General features: G+C 38.3%; 1 long non-coding RNA gene across 3 annotated transcripts in view; it reads right to left on the reverse strand.

Annotated features, from left to right (window-relative positions):
* Window positions 1-12030, reverse strand: part of LOC123785966 (uncharacterized) — a 163431-nt gene that overhangs the window by 128040 nt on the left and 23361 nt on the right. The window lies entirely within an intron of this gene.

Consider the following 12030-nt stretch of genomic DNA (forward strand, 5'->3'; position numbering starts at 1 on the left):
TGTTCTCATGTGCCTTTCCCAGGAATATACCAGAGAATGAGATTCAGAAATCAAAGTGACAAGAAAGACATCAAGATAAGGTCTAGTATAAAGTATTAAATATACAATTACTTCCAGAATTACTCATACCCATGCCCATACCAGCTGAATATCCTCCCATCCCCATCATTAACATGAACATCATTAATTCAACAAATATTTAGTGGATATCTTCTACAGGAGGTACTTATTTGTGTCATAAAGCATTCTAGGATGGGTTGAGGTGGGTGGGAAACAGAGCCTGGGATAATGCAGCAGTAGGAAAGCAACTGATTGAAAAGGTGGACCCTCTCTTAGCTGGAGAGATGTATAGAAGTCTTAACATCTAAGCCCAGGGAGAGTGGCTAAACTGCACCCAGACAATGGCATGCAAGGGGTGATCTGATCTGAGGGTAAGATGGGAGTGGTGACATCTGGCTTTGGGAACTCTGGGCAAAATTGTCATGGTACCAGGGGCAGACCTGGACCCAGATCAATTGGACTTGAGGGTGCCTAGAAGAGCAATCCAGCTGTGGAGATGGCAGGTGCAAAGTTAGAGGGTAGAACAGGTTTCAGGAGGCCTGCTTCCTACTTGGATGATTCCTCAAAATGCAAGCCTCAGGAAGCTGCAGGCACTGAGATGTTAAGATATCCAAAAGTACAGATGCCTGATAGGCTGACACAAAGAAACTGCATCTGAATAATGCTGCTCACGTCAAGAGGTAGGTTGTGCTGCATACATGGTCTATCTTAGAAAGCCTAGTGCAACAGAAAAATATTTCTATTTGTATATTCTACTTACCACTATGGATATTTCTACATTCTACTTACCACTATGGAGAGACTATATCATATTCATAGGGGCAGATAATAATAACCACCATTTATTGCACATACTATATGCCAGACACTGTTCTAGTTACTTAATGAGCTGTATCTCATTTTATCCTTACAACAACCCTCTAAGTTAGCTATTATTGTTTAGAGAAGAGGAAATCGAGCTTGGTCTAGTAAGTTTAAATTAATTTGCGCAAGATCACATGGCTGTAAGTGGCCAAGCCAGGATTCTGGCCCAAGTGAGACTCCGGACCTATCATTACGCCATACCCATTTTATCATACTGTTCCAGTACCGTGTTGAACCCTTATTAAGTGTCATTTAAATAATGATTAGATTGGTCTGTTTCTTTAGTAAGCAAAACTGGGATCACAGCCCATCTCTTAGGATGTATGCTAAAATGACAAGACCATGCTGCCCTCTATCTATCAGCTTCAGTGACATGGGCCTCTGGTAATTTTCAAAATAAATAAGAATATCTGGCATTTATATTGTGACATACACTTAATAAAAACACTTTACTCAAACTTGCCCCATATATTATGAGCATTGAAGCCCACACATATACACACAAAAATCAATGCAAAAATTTTAATGAATATGAATTTGATTTGTGGTAAAGGCCAGTTATACTCACTGTAGTATTCACTTTTTCTAGAACCTGTCACTTAAAACTTTATTTTTACTTTCACAGAAGTAAAAAAGTGATTTAGGTTTTTCCACACTTTTGTTTGTTTGCTTTCACTTCTTTAATGGAAAATTTCGAAGATACACAAAAGTAGAGAGAATTAAACCTCTTCAACAATGACCATTTTCCCAATAAGTTTGATGACATGATTTCTGATTGAGTTATCTCTTAAATTCTTTCTGATATAATTACTACTTCATTCAGATATGATCATGGTGTTTCCATATCATTGGCACAATTACTGCCTTATACTAATTAACCATGGCTGTTGCAGGGACATTTGATATATTATTAAATGATACTGTTTAAGTTAGCTCACTAGAGCCCACAAAGTATTTCTGTTTTACCTGGAAATATGATTGTTATGAGTTTTAGGTTTTGCCTTAGCTTGGGTTTGAAAATGAATCTGGTCTCTGTTGCCCCCCCATTGGGTTAGTCTGTGTTTAACCACAGTGACCATCCAATTTTAATCCTGTTTCTGTTAACACTGAAACAGAGAAGAAATTTATCCTCTGCAAAGATAATCAGAACAGAAAATGTAGCTGCTGGAATTATGTCAGTGTGCATAATAATGTAATTCATAGCTATTTGTAGTGGGTCCATTTAGAGAGTTATCTGATGCTTTTTTAAAAAAGATTTATTTATTTATTTGAGAGAGAGAAAGAGAGAGCAAGCACACAGAGGGAGAGGGAGAAGCAGACTCCCCACTGAGCAGGGAGCCCAATGCAGGGCTAAATCCCAGGACACTGGGATCATGATCTGAGCCAAAGGCAGATGCTTAACCAACTGTGCCACCTAGATGCTCCGAGAGTTATCTGATGGGTATAATCCCACAAATTCGATGCCAGTGTGGGCCAGGTGACTTTCCTGGTTCTGATCCTTAGCCAGCCTTCTCCACTACATGACAAAGTGGATCAGATAAAAGAGCATAAATATTTCAACCCAAATCGATCCTGCTACTAGATAAAACAAGCAAAAACAGTAACAACAAAGCTACACTCAACTCTTCGCATTCTTGGGAGTGGAATCATAAAACTGTATTTTTATATAAACATAATAGCCACACTTTTTAAATATATTTTTTTCTTCTCAGTTATATTGGTAGATGTCAAATCCCTAATAATCTGCAATTGGTTTAATAAGACCTGATAGTACTATTTGTTCCCACCCTTCTTTCTTTTGTGGTCACTTACTCTATAGTAATTATAATTTTATAGATTCAGATTTCCAAGTTGTATTTCAAATTAGTTGGTGAATTGTTTGTTTTAACCCATCCAGTTATATAATTAAGATTTTATCTATTTGCTTATTTAAAAGATTTTATTTTTACGTAATCTCTACACCCAACATGGGGCTCAAACTCACATCCCTGAGATCAAGAGTGGCGTGCTCTACCAACTGAGCCAGCCAGGTGCCCCTATAATTAACATTTTAAATTATTTCCTTATAATTACTTCTTTAAGATATTTGAACCTTGACAGGTAGTCACCTTCCTAATCAAAATACTATTTAACATTTTGATGTATTTTTAATTAAATAAAAATAACTATCTCCTATTTACAATAGACACACTTAAAACAACATGTCAAAAAAGGAAAAAATAAAGGAATGGGAAAAGATTCACTAGAAAAATGCTAATGAAAAGGTGGATATAGCAGTTTTGTAATCACTTTTCTACTTGGATATTATTCTGGATTCTGTCTCTCTCTCTGTCAAATAAATATTCTGGATAGCACTACTAGTATTATAAATATATAACTATTCTATATACTAAGTAAGCAGTCTGAAGAAAAACAGGAAATAGTGATAACTTCCTAAACCCATTGTATCATCCTTGCCTACCCCCACTCCATTGCCTAGGATCCTCCATAACTCAGTAGACACATCCCTTCATGCTTCTCCTTCAAAATCTAGCACTGAATAAAACCAACTACACTTATTTTTTTAAAAAAGATTTTATTTATTTATTTGAAACAGAGAGAGAGAGAGAGATGAGCGGTGGGGGAGGCCAGAGGGAGAGGGAGAAGCAGACTCCCCACTGAGCAGGGAGCCTGATGGGGCTCGACCCCAGGACCCTAAGATCATGACCTGGGCCAAAGGCAAACACCTAACTGACTGAGCCACCCAGGTACCCCCCAACTTATAACTGGAGCTCAATCAACTTTAAAGTCAACGACCTTGATCGTCCCCCAAGCCCAGGGATGTGTCTGCCCCAAATTGGCCTCTTGCAAGCCTGTCCATATCAGATTCCATTATAGGCCCAAGATCAGGCTGAATCTGGACCCAATGAGAGACTTCCCAGGGTCCTAAGTCTCCAACCAATTATGTAGAGGTCTCTAGGCCTTGACCTCCAGCCATACGACAAGGGCTCTGAGCTTTTCCTCCTCTGTATCTTTTAAGGGCTGGCCTAACTGTGGTAGTCCTCCTCATTCCCCTTCCCTTCAACCCCAAATAATTAAATTTATGACCCCCAAATACATATTATGCTGATGTTACATTCTTTTTTTTTTTTTTTAAGATTTTTTAAAATTTACTTATTTGTCAGAGAGACAGCACAAGTGGGGGCAGTAGGCAGAGGGAGAAGCAGGCTCCCCGCTGAGCAAGGAACCCAGTGTGAGACTCGATTCCAGGACTCTGGGATCATGACCTGAGCTGAAGGCAAACACTTAACCCACTGAACCACCCAGGCAACCTGGTGATGTTACCTTCTTACTCTCTTCTAGGCACTTGGGTCACCAACCCTAGTTTTGTTGTTGTTGTTGTTGTTTTTCAATTTTGACCATGACCCACAGTAAACAAACAAACAAAATTCTATTGAGACCAGGTGCATACAAAAGTTTTTCCTAAACAATACTTAGTCCCTTACCATATGATAATTCAATCTGATATTTTCTTTTTTATTCTAGCGAAAAAATTCAGCCACTAAATTGATTTCCCTAACCACTAATAGGTCAAGACCCTCACTTTGAAAACCCTTGATCAAAAGGGTCTCCCATTCTTAAAAATAAAATAAAATAAAATAAAATAAAATAAAATAAAATAAAATAAAATAAAATGGGCACCTGGGTGGCTCAGTTGGTTAAGTGTCTCCCTTTGGCTTAGGTCATGATCCCAGGGTCCTGGGATTGAGCCCTGTGTCAGGCTCACTGCTAAGAAGGAAGCCTGCTTCTCCCTCTCCAACTGCCTGCTGCTTCCCCTGCTTGTGCTCTCTCTCTCAAATAAATAAATAAAATCTTTAAAATAAAATAAAATAAAATAAAAGGGCCCCCCAAGGCTCTTCTGGCATCGTGTTCATCAGAACCAGGTCAGATAACATGAAGGCATATTTAAAACAATCAATACCTAATTTCTTGGATTTTCTAAGGAAGAATTCTTTTCCACAAAAGGACAATAATATCTAGGATATAAAAGAGGTACTTTTAATTGTTGGAATTGGTAGAGATTTTTTAAAGCCTTCTAGAAAATTTTCACAATCTGAAATCTTCTTAAAGAACATAAGATTGAGGGGCGCCTGGGTGGCTCAGATGGTTAAGTGTCTGCCTTCAGCTCAGGTCATGACCTCCAGGTCCTGGGATTGGGTGCATCAGGCTCCCTGCTCAACGAGGAGTCTGCTTCTCCCTCCCCCACTGCCTCCTCCCTCCATCTCCCCTTCATTTGTGCTCTCTCTCTCAAATGAATAAATAAAATCTTAAAAAAGAAAAAAAAGAACACAGGATTGAAAGTCAGGAAACCTGAGTCCTGTCTCACCCTGCCACTGAATGTTAGGAAGTAAATCACTCAGCCTTTCTGAACCAAGGATCTTGATCATGTAAATCCAATGATATATAAACCCTGTAAATTTAGTGATTCATTCACTCATTCATTTGCTCAATCGTTTGACAAATGCTTCATTAAGTATGTGCCAGACAGGTTTCTCACTGCTCATCTGACAGTTTAAACTGGGAGGGCCAATGTTACAAATTCATCACACATCACATATGATTGTATGCCAGGGTTCTTTCTCATCAAATTTATGCTACATCAGGCACCACAGGGAAATGAGCGCTTCTTATAAACACATTACTCAGAAAAATGATAATCATTTATATAAACCACTTAATAAAAATCTCTCTAAAATGTATTAGAGATTATACTGTACCTAATTTCATTAATGGTTTAATGAGTTAACTCTAATAGTAAGGAGTTTAAGTTATGAATTCTTATACTAGTTTAAGACGTCAAAAATGTAATTTTCACTCTAATTCCATTTTCTTTGATTCGCCCCACTGCTTTTTAACTCTTCATTTAAATGTCACAACACCAGGTAAGTTGTCACTATCAGTGATTACAGTATTACTAAAAGTCATTCCTACACCAACATAGATAGCAATTGCTTGACTGTACACAAGTGATCGTGAACTACATAAAATAACACACAAAACCCAAATTAAATGTATCCCCAAATCCCCAATTCAGTATAAAAATGTCCAGAGCCATTCCAATGCCCTGTGATGTAAGGGAAAGTGTGAGAGAGGAGGAGTTGAATGGAAGGAAAAGCATCTTAACTGATAGCTCATTTTACAAAGGCACATAGCCATGTGGACACATCATTAGGGACCCCACGCCCAAGGCTTTGGAAGGCGTTTGTACAGTTCAAGGGCCTGAAACTTAAGCTTCACTAGTTCATGGTAAATCTGCTTCTACAAATACCAATTATTGAGTAAAGGGGTCAATATGGTAAGCTTCTTATGAGCATGACTCTGGTTAAATGGGTCTGTGTTTGATTTTTAACTTTATTCACTAGTTTGTGACTGTGAGGAAATTAATTTCTCCACACTTTCCTTTTTAATCTGTGAAAAGGGATAATAATATCTAACACATAGGGCTGTTCTGAGTTACTGAAAAATAAATGTATAAATGTATAAAGCATATTTGGTCACTGGCAGATGGTTAATAAACAAGACCAATACTTATGTGATAATGGTGATGAAGATGATGACAGAGCTATATTGAATATGACAAGATAGTCAGAGGATGTTGAGGGGTATAATGCTTTTTGATCCTATAATAAATGTTCTGCAAACAACTGGAATTTTACCTTTGGTTGACTTGGTTTTAGTTTCCACAGTCTTTCAAAATTCTGCAATAAATGTTCCTATTCTACACCCCTCTGTAAAACCTTTGTTTTTGCATAACTAAGGTTATAGGAGCAAGGACAAGTTTAGGATAGAAAGAACATTCTGCCACCCACTTCTTGGCCCTATTTAGGGTCATTCCCTTACTCTTCTATCAGTTTTACCAGTGTTTCAAAATGGCTAGATGCTAGGCTCACACATTTAGGATCATTAGGAACATCCAAAATACTTGTTCATTGATCCAGAGATTTCCCAACACCTCCTCAACCAGAAGTTCTTTAGAAGGGAAAGTCGCAAATATATATACTTATCTATATGGAACATTCACAATTCATATACATATATATATATATTTATATACCTATATACATATATATAAATAGTATATACATGTGTGTACACACACATACACATACATATGTGTATATGCATTTCAGTGTCTAGTAGATAAGTAAGTTTAGCGTTTTGAAAAACTGAAGAAGTGATATTTATTACAAATGTTCTGTCTCTAAAAGTAGAGATGAAAATGGAACCTGTAAAATGTGAAAGACAAGCAGGAATCCATCAACTGTTCTTGGAGACAACTGTGAAGACAAGTGCAGGCTGTTGTAAAGCATCTGAAAACTTAAAATGTTAAGCCTTTTATTTAGGGATACAAATTGGGGGTATTATTAGCAGGACTATATGCTTTCAGAGTAAGAGAGCTGGTTTTGTCTTTTGTTTTTCTAATTGCTTGTGTAGACTGGAATGTCCCTGAAAGTGATGGTTCTTGCAAGAGGTATTTGCATTTTTGTTAAAGTATTTGCTCATGGGAGATTTTAAGACTAGACAGTAGGCAGGATATTGTGCAGGTCTGAACTTCTCTTTCTCCTATGCCACAAGAAAAGCTGTGAAAAGGACTTGGAGTATGTGAAACAATAGAAAATGTATATATTGGCCTCTGTCTCCAGTTCCTAGCACAGAGCTCCTAAAACCCTTGTAATTTCCTAACTGATAGGAGTATCTTTTGTACTCACGAGGCAATGGTTGGCGGGCTCCAGATGGGGCATGTCACCAGAAAGACCAAGCCATGATAAGAAACAGAACTTTCAGCCCCACCCCCTATCCTCCAGGAAGAGGAGGCTGGAAATTGAGGTATTGATCAATCATGCATACGTGATGATGCCTCCATAAAAGTCCCAAAAGTATGAGGTCCAGTGAGCTTCCAGCTTGCTGAACACACTGTGGATGGAGGATGGAGGTGCTGGGAGGGTGGCACACCTGTCAAGGACAGGGAAGCTCTGTGCTCTTCCCCCTGTGACTTGTCTTAGGCATCTCTTCCATCTGGATGTCAATCTGTATCCTTTACCATATCCATTTATAATAAACTAGTAAAGGTAATTTAGTATTTCCCTGAGTTCTGTAAGCCACTGTAGCAAATTATCAAACCGAAGGAATGAGATGTGAGATTTACAGCTGAGCAGTCAGAAGTACAGATGACAGTCTCGGACTTGAGATCAGCATCTGAAGTGGGGGGAGATAGGCAGTCTTGTGAGACTGAGAACTCAAACCTGTGGGATCTGATATTAACTCCAAGTAGATAGTGTCAGAGTTAAATTGTGGGATACCCATCTGGTGTCAGAAGTGAAATGAAGTGTGATAGGAGTGTGAGAGTAGAGGAAAGCACAGGGAGTATTTTTTCCATACAGAGTATTTTGGCCCAGTGCTGCATGGACTACACTGCAGGTTGGGGTAGAGGGTGTCCCACAGTGGCATTATTCAAGACACAGTAATCAGCTTTGGAAATACTCTGTCATCCATAGCGATCACTTTATTCTGGCCATATGGAGCCAGACCACATCTAGGAATATCCAGAATATATAAAGAACTCTCAAAACTCAATAATAAGGAAACAAACAACACAAAAATTTTTGAAATGGGCAAAACATCTGAAAAGACACTTCACTGAGAAGATATAAAGATGGCAAATAAGCACATTGAAAATATATTTTACATCATTAGCTATTAGGGAAACGTCAATTAAAATAACAGTGAGATTCTGCTACCCTTATTAGAATGGCTGAAACATAAGACTAACCATACTAAGAATTAGCAAGAATATAGATCAACTAGAATATAGATCAACTAGATCATACATTGCTAGTGGTAATGCAAAGTGACACAATCAGTTTGGAAGACTTAGCAATTTCTTAAAAATTAACTATAAACCTACCATCTGACCCTGCCATTCTACTTCCAGGTATTTAACCAAGACAGATGAAGGTACATGACCATACAAAGAATTATATGCAAATCGTCACAGCAGATTTGTAATAAACCCTAAACTAGAAACAATCCAAATGTCTCAACAATAAATTGGATAAGGAAATTGCAGCAAATTCATAAAATGGAATATAATAGTAATAAAAAGGAACAAACTATTGATACACACAACATGGATGAATCCCAAAATAACTATGTTGGAAAACAAAGCCAGACAAAAAGGAGTATACTATATGATTCCATTTATAGAAAGTTACAGAAAATGCAAACTAAACTGACAGAAATCAGTGGTTAAGGACAGGAGTGAGAACAAGGGGGAGGAATTACAAAGAGGCATGAGGAAACCTTTTAAAGGTGATGGATCTGTTTGTTTTCTTGATTCGGTGATGATTTCTCAGGCTATACATAAGTCAAAACATATCAAATTGTACACTTTAAATATGAGCCCTTTATTGTATGTCAATATCTGACACTAAAGGTGTTAAAAACAGCATATTTCCAACTTAACTTGCTCTTTAAAAAAACAAAAAAATGAGGCACAACATATATAGTATTCACTTTCGTCTTAGGCAGGTCCTATAAAAAGTCCCACAGCCATTCCAATACCACTCCAGACAGGGAGAGTACAAAGGAGCAAAAGTAGTAGAAACAGACAGAAGTCTGAAATGATTGCAATTAAAATACAACTTTTACAAAAACATACACCCATTTGAATGTACTGTGAGGGCTTCTCCCAGGGCCTTGGGAGAGGCCACTTTGGAAGCAAAGTACTGATGGAGATGACAAGCACTCCTAAGCCCTCCTTGGATTTGGGGGAGGTGAAGAGGAGCATGTGGATTCAGCGAAGGAACAGACTCCCCAGCTCCATGGGCTCAGAGCTATGGTTTGGATATTAAAGCATGGCCTTGTTTTGAGGTCACCAGCTAGTAAGGAGTGAAGACATATCAATTACTCAAGGAATGGGGCAAGTTTTGAAAGGTCAATGACACCATCCTCTGGAGTTTATGCATGATCAGCCAGCACAGACCTGCATAGACGCTCAAGAGATATTCGTGAGCTTAGGCACAGGGCTGTAAGACAAGACTCACAGATTCTATTACTGTGCGGCGGCTGCTGCTACTATTTGCTGATTTGTGACTTGAGGCAGATCATATCATCTCTGGGTGTTGGTTTCAACACTAGTAAAATAGAATAACAAGAATTACCTATTGTGGGGTATACTGAGGTCTTCCCACAGAAATAATTTTTAACCTTGTTCTGAAATCTTGCCGGTCCCTTCTATTATGTAAAGTTCCTTCTGGGTGCCTGGGTGGCTCAGTTGGTTAAGCATCTGTCTGCCTCAGCTCAGGTCATGATTCCAAAGTCCTGGGATTGAGCCCTGCATCAGGCTCCCTGTGCAGTGGGGAGACTGCTTCTCCCCTGCTGCTACCCCTGCTTGTGCTCTTTCACTCTCTCTCTGTCAAATAAATAAATAAAATCTTAAAAAAAATAAAGTTCCTTTTGCAGTTGGAAGAAACAGAAACAGGGAAGTAAAAGAGAATTAGATAGCACAGGCAGGTAGCCCTGGGTAGGGCAGCTCTCCACAGGGCTGGGGCTGCTGACCACTCTCCTTACTACACAGAGACCTCACTGAGCCTTAGAAGGAGCCTGTGCAGGGTCCTGAAACATAAGCCTCATCTGCTTCAAATTAAATCCACCTCTGCCTAGAAGTTTTCTATTACATTTCCCCCAATTTTTTAAAGTTACCATTTATTGGGTGCTTACTTTGTGCCAGCCATATATATACTTGCCATTTTTTCTCAACCTTGTCAATACATTAGAACTACTTGGGAAGTTTTTAAAATATAGCAACCAAAAAATGAACTCAAAATGGATTAAAAACCTAAATACGAGACCTGAAACCATAAAACTCCTCAAAGAAAACATAGGCAGTAGTCTATGGACCTAGGCCTTAGCAAATTTATTTATGGATATGTCTCCTTGGGCAAGGGAAACAAAAGTAAAATTAAACTATTGGTACTACATCAAAATGAGAAGTTTCTGCACAGCAAAGGAAACCATCAACAAAACAACAAGGCAAACTACCGAATGGGAGAAGATATTTGCAAATATATATCTGTAAAGGGTTAATATCCAAAATATATAAAGAACTTATACAACACAAAACCAAAAAAATTCAATTAATAAAATGGGCAGAGGACCTCAATAAACATTTTTCTAAAGAAGACATACAAATGGCTGACACATGAAAAGACGTTCAATATCACTAATCATCAAGGAAATGCAAATCAAAACCACCAGATAACAGCTCACACCTGCCAGAATAGCTAAAATCAAGAAGACAAGAAATAACAAGTGTTGATGGGGATGTGGAAAAAAAGGACCTTCATGCACTGTTGGTGGGAATGCAAACTGGCGCAGCCATTGTGGAAAACAGCATGGAGGTTGTTCAAAAAATTAAAAATAGAGGGGCGCCTGGGTGGCACAGCGGTTAAGTGTCTGCCTTCGGCTCAGGGCGTGATCCCGGCGTTATGGGATCGAGACCCACATCAGGCTCCTCTGCTATGAGCCTGCTTCTTCCTCTCCCACTCCCCCTGCTTGTGTTCCCTCTCTCGTTGGCTGTCTCTATCTCTGTCAAATAAATAAATAAAATCTTTAAAAAAAAATTAAAAATAGAATTACCATATGATCCAGTAATTCCACTACTGGGTATTTACCCAAGGAAAATTAAAACACCAATTCAAAAAGATATATGTATTCCTACGTATATTGCAGCATTATTTACAATGGGCATGATATGGAAGGAATCTAAGTGTTCACCCACAGATGAATAAAGATGTGGTATATATATATAATGGAATATTGCCCAACTATAAAAAAGAATAAGATCTTGCCATTTGCAACATGACCTAAAGGGTATAATACTAAGTGAAATAAGTCAGACAGAAAAAGACAAATACCATATAATTTCACTCATGTGGAATTTAAGAAACAAAACAAAGAAAAAAGAGACCAAAAAACAGACTCTTAAATACAGAGAAGAAACTGGTGGTTGCCAGAGGGGAGGTGGGTGGATAGGAAGTGAAATAAATAAAAAAGATTAAGATTACA

Source organism: Ursus americanus, chromosome 7 (assembly GCF_024610735.1).
Source record: "Ursus americanus isolate L20-20 chromosome 7, mUrsAme1.1.p, whole genome shotgun sequence".
Classification (NCBI taxonomy): Eukaryota; Metazoa; Chordata; class Mammalia; order Carnivora; family Ursidae; genus Ursus; species Ursus americanus.